Source organism: Phasianus colchicus, chromosome 3 (genome assembly GCF_987193195.1).
Source record: "Phasianus colchicus chromosome 3, bPhaCol1.hap1.1, whole genome shotgun sequence".
Lineage (NCBI taxonomy): Eukaryota > Metazoa > Chordata > Aves > Galliformes > Phasianidae > Phasianus > Phasianus colchicus.
The window spans coordinates 90,097,167-90,102,929 of NC_143438.1; the positions used below are offsets into that span (position 1 = coordinate 90,097,167).

General features: G+C 41.3%; 1 long non-coding RNA gene across 1 annotated transcript; it reads right to left on the reverse strand.

Moving 5' to 3' along the window:
- Positions 1 to 2,310: 2,310 nt before the first annotated feature.
- Positions 2,311 to 5,184, reverse strand: LOC116227521 (uncharacterized). The gene is made up of 4 exons (XR_004166586.2): positions 5,142 to 5,184; positions 4,953 to 5,059; positions 4,668 to 4,859; positions 2,311 to 4,188 (listed from the first exon to the last, which is right to left on the reverse strand). It is a non-coding gene; the product is annotated as an uncharacterized LOC116227521 (long non-coding RNA).
- Positions 5,185 to 5,763: the final 579 nt, after the last annotated feature.

Below are 5,763 nucleotides of genomic sequence, written 5' to 3' on the forward strand. Positions count from 1 at the left end.
GCTCTGTCTCCTTCCCTCAAAAGGAAGGTATCAGATCTAGCTACCCAAAGTACCCTGCTCAGCCAGGAAACGAGTAAATCCCAGAATCAAGTGGATAAATTAATCCTCTAAAATGCTATAGTCTGTTTTCTTGGCACTGCATAAAAAGTAAGTAAGTAAGTAAATAAATAACCACATACCTGCTGCAGAACTCCTCTTAACAGTCTAAATTAGCAATTGTGTGGAGTTCAACACAAGCCAGCTCTTTACTCTTACAAAGAGCCTTTAACTCCCATGGTTTTGCTGAAAGCTCAGGAGTTGTTCTTCCACACCTGTGTGGGTTTATTAATGAGGAAAGCATTTGTGAAACCTACTCTGGCTGATGTGTGAGCTGCAGAAACCCTGCCTGTCAGATCTGTGGCCAGTGTGACCTGCAACAGCAAGCTCAGCCTGCGTGCACTTAGCTCACTGTCTGGGACTCATTTAAAGCTCTTTGTTTTCATTATGAGATGAAGATTTGCCAAACCTAGTACTTCTATGTACTGACAGCTTAACTGCTGATGTCAGATTTTGTTGAAAAATGAGTTAATTTACGATTGCATGAAATGTTTGTCAAAAAGACAAAACACTTGGATCTGTTGGCAGTATATAAGACTATAAATACTGGAGAACACAGTGACAGGAGCCAACATTTATTAAAATTATGGCCTGTAATGTTTTCAATAACCTCTTTCATTTGTTTATTATTAGTTTGCATCAGGAGTTTTCTAAAACCATATGATCCAGGCAACCAGAGCACTCTTAGGATACAAGGGGACAGCATGAAGGACTTGGGAAGGTGGGAAAGTAGAGATGGGAGAGAAGTCTGTCATCACATTCAGTCATTTTTGAAATCCTCCAGACTTATGTCCCACCACTTCTTCTGCCAGAGGTGCTGCTCCTTGTCTTGTGACTTTACAATGTCTTCACTACTGTTGCTGAGATAGCAATCATGGACGAGTCATAGGATCATTAAGGTTGGAAAGATCATTAAGATCATCTACCAGCCTTACACTTAAAGGCTGATAGATAAAGCACAGAAGAGGAATTAGATGGGCAGAGAAAGCAAACAAACTATTCACCTAAAGGTAAATCATGACTGAACCAGACCTTAGGTTTCTTGACTCAAAAAACTTAGCTCCATGCTCACTAATTCTTCTTCAGTGGCTTTCACCCTGCCCATACCTGCTTCATGTTCATTCCTATCCTATTCTAATGTATACTGATCTACTTTTATTTATACTTTTTTCTTACTCTCAGAGAAATTTCCTGGACTCCTTGTTCTTCTATCTTGTTTTCTCCTTCACTAATGTTTATTTCCTGTCAGTGGCCTTCAGTGAGAATCCCATTTGTGGCTTTCATTTCATAGAATCATAGAATCAATAAGGTTGGAAAAGGTCTCTAAGATCATCTGGTCCAACCGTCCGCCTACCAGCACTTAACCATGTCCCAGAGTAATACATCTACGTATTCCTTGAATACAGAAATTCTTCCCTTTTCACAGAATCTTGGGAGTTGGAAGGGACCAACCTCCCCTGCTAAAACAGATTCCCTGCAGTGGGTTTTCTTTACCATTTCCATGTCTCAAGTTGCTCTGCACTATAATGGTCTAGAAAGGGAAGACTGACCATCATGAAATCAGAAGAATTCCAGACAAGCAGCATGGCAGAGCCACTCCACTGTCAGTGCATGGGACTTTCCACTGCACTTGTTCCAATTTTCCATTTATCTTGGTATCAAGTAGACTGTCTGCTCATTCCTTTAGGGGACTTCAACATCTTGCTCAATAGATAATCATTGTCATTTAAGGGCACTCCTATTCCAAAGGCACAGCCTTCCTTCTGCAGAGTGTGTAACCCTGGTCAGATCCTCTTGGATCAGACACAAGTCAGTGTCATGCAGTCACTTCCACTGATTATTTGACTGAGTATAAGGAAAAAAAATTTTACGGTAAGGTTGGTGAGGCATTGGAGCAGGTTGCCCAGTGAGGTGGTGAATGCCCCATCCCTGGAGACATTCACAGTCAGGCTGGATGTGGCTCTGAGCAGCCTGATCTAGATGTAGGTTCATTGCAGGGGAGTTGGACGAGGTGACCTTTAAGGTTCTCTTCCAAATCAGAACAATTCTTTGATTCTACTGGGATTGCTATGTATTTAGTAATACTCCTCTGTTAATTTGAATTTTAAAAAAAGTTAAGCTGTTATTTCTCTTTTGTGTATTCCATACTAAAATGTCAAGGTCAAAGCATGAGTTTTAAGGAAAGACTGAATAGGAGATATACTCTTTGCCATTTTGAGTCCTTGGGCTCAATTCAGTTTCCCAAAAATAGGTAGGAAGTTACATTTGAAATGCCTGTGGTATTTGAGGCAGCTGCCTGAGTAAGACACAGGAAAGGTATCTTCAGGCAAGATCTTTAGACACTCTGAAGTGATACTAAATGCCTTTACTCAAGAAACTAGCTGATGCCTACTTTTGTGCTAGGACCAAAACAGGAGTATAGGAGCACATGATCACAAGCAGTTATCTCTTGATAGATAGCAAGGAACAAACTGACATGACTAAAACTTCTAAGTTAACCACTTGCCTCCAGCTTCTGTTGCTCAAGAGAGTAACAACTCAGTCTCTCAAAGATTTCTCCTACTCTATGTAACCAACTCAAGCAGAGAGCTAAGCAAGAGAAAGAATATATTCGGCATGTTTTCCAGGATTTTGAGGAGAAACATCGGCCATCACAAATACTTTTCTGGGGGACTGGAAAGAAAATCTACCTAGATGAACTGGCAGTATAAAGATGTGGTCCACTGATCTTGAAAGTGTGAGCAGTGAGGCAAAGAAACTGTGCTAGCAGAAACTATTCCTGTACTTGGAGGATCACAATAACACTAAATACAGTTTCTCATTGGGACTGTTGCCATGAAAGTGTACTTCAAAGCTACCATATAGACTGCATAACCTTTCCCAGAGTCATTAAACTCAGGCCCTATTTGAGGAACTAAGATGTGGTATCCAGCAACGCTGCCCTTAGAAGTCCTCAGTGATGTGTCAGTCACATTTTTGAAAAATATTTGTGATCCTAAATGTTTTGCATGAAGTTCTAAACATCTCTCTTCACAAGTTGCTTTACCAGCAAACTTCTAAGGTCACCTCTACACTCCTTACCCCTCTCCCATGAGCTGTGCAGGAGATGTCATAGTCACCCAGTTACCAAGGAAGGAACTTCATTCTGCTCTTAAAATCTTAAGATTTTAAAATCGGTCTCTGCCTTTTTCATAGCCATTTTGCCTGATGCTGCTTGTTAACTCAGGACTCTGGAAGCTGGATCACCAAAGACAGCCAGCTATTGTCTGTGCATTGCTATCACAGGGTTTTTATACCCTTATTAAAAGGATGGAGTTGAAGTTGAAAAACATGTTCTTTTCTCCCTCTCGATGCTGTGTCTGGTAGTGCATCCATTGTGACATCTCAGTGCTTAAATACCAGCGTTGTTCTTGCTGTGTGCCTCAGAGCACTTGAGTATGGATGTCGATTACACATGAAAGGAAAGGTCTTAAACTAATAGTAACTTACGATATCATTTTAAGGAACATTATAAATCCATTTTTAGCTTAAAATTCAATTATAATTATATATTGTCATCCAAACAAATTTGAGGAAAATTTTATGATTAGAGTTGTTTTGCATTGCACGGATCTTACAGGAGAGTCATAACTTGGGATATTTCATGGCATGACTGTGGAGCATTAGAAAGGTTTAGTTTCATTTCTTCAAACTGTGGGTATACAGATAAATTCTGGAAGTTGCTTTTCAAGTAGGTAGCTCAGAGTCCCAAATCTTTTACATTCTTAGTAAGTAGAAGTTCGGCCTTGAGAGCCTATAGCAAATATGAATAGCTACAAGTTGGCTTCCTAGCTTGTAAATGAGCCTGCTGCTTTCCTCTACACTCCTGACACCAGCCTCGTAGATATGGCAATGAAATAAAGAGGGCAGCAGCTGCATAGCAAATTCTTCCTCTGTGCATGTGGACCAGGACCGATTGAGCTAAGCAGTGAGGATAAACTACAACAGCTTAGCTTGCTCCCCAGAGCCACTGTGAATTTGGATTACCACTGGTTCCTCCTTTGCTGCTGAGGTTCAGTTGAGTCAGATGCGTATCAAGTTACCAAAGCAGTTCTGAAATGGAGAAAAAGCAAGATTAACAGATTTTTCATCCTTCTTTTATCTGGAAACCTAATATGAAGTGAGGTAGTAGGTTGGCAGGCCGCTTTAAAAATCACAGTTAGGTAAGATCGTAGAATCATGGTATCATAAGGAGATCAAGCCCCACTCCCCAGTTAACATGACCAAGAAAGATCACTCATGCTGAAGTAACGAAAGAAAGTGAGCTAAATAACTCAGTAATGACTCTTTCCTCACTCACAATTCTCCCAACAAGGAAATTATTTTTCATGGTTTTCAATACCACAACACAGCTGAAACTCAAAGGAAACAGCTCTCTCTCTCGGAAATTCATTACAGTGAGAGCAATGCATTGTGCAAATTCCCTATCCTGGAAAGGGCAGGCTTCATCTGGCCTCCTTTATATGTCTCCCGTGCAGACGTACATGTAAATTCTGCTTATTAAAAAAAAAAAAAAGTTTGAGATCTTGTACCTCAGCCAAGATTTGATGTACTTTTCATTGTCAGCAAATTGGAAAATCTCAGCGTAAGTTGGAAGTTGAAATAAATGAGCTCTGAGCTTTCTTCCTCAGTGGGAGGATTTATTTTGTCTTTTCTTCTCGGCTGCTTGTGATTTTTTATTTTTTTTCCTGAGCTTCTTGCCTGTACCTTCACCCTGTCGCAAGCTGATAAAAAAAGCTTTTGATGGTGCAGGTTGTCAGGGAACATGGAGAGCTGGGCATGCTGGTTGCCCAGCTGAATGTATCACAAGTAAATACCTTCTAGTGAAAAAGGTGAGAGAGATCCAGCTGCATCTGCACGTGCGAATGCCAAAGCTCCATTTCTAGGCACAGGAGACTGGACTGCTCTCCTACTAACAGCTACACTGTGAAGTGAAGAACTGGCAATAAATTAGATGAGACAGAGCAAAGGAAGAAGAAATGATTCCCCCTATCATCCTCACTGACCTCCTCTCCCAAGGTTTCAATCAGCTGCTGCGAGGCTCAGGATAGCAAATCCTAATTTGGGTGTGTGGCTTTATAGCAGAAGCCTTGCACCTGGGGTAAGTGCTCAGGGCTCCTGCAGGGAAGAAGGGGATTTAGATTTCTCTGGAAAGAATCTATCAAAGCCACGCATGAAAGCTGAGAGCACCCATGCTAGGAAATAGGAAACACTAAGCACAGATTAATCCCCCTCTTCTTCAGGATCTAAGTGTTTTAGCACAACATTCAGCAAAGCTTTCTCCTTCAAAGAACGCTTGCTATCACAATGGCTGCTGGAATTGCAGGGCTCTGCCTAGAATGGAGAAGATCTAGAGGGAGAAAAGTGTACAAAACCTCTGGGACTACAAGCCAGGTCAGAGAAGTTGTTAAAGCCCCATTCCTGGAGGCATTCAAGACCAGGTTAGATGGAGCCATGCACAACATGATCTAGTACCTGATTTAGTGGTTGGCAACAACTGCTCCTGAGGCAGAGAGTTGGAACTAGGTGATTTCTGAGGTCCCTTCCAACTCAAGCCATTCTATGATTCTCTGCATTTCTCCATCAGATAGTTTTCCTAGGTAAGATCTTCTCCCATAACTGTTCCCA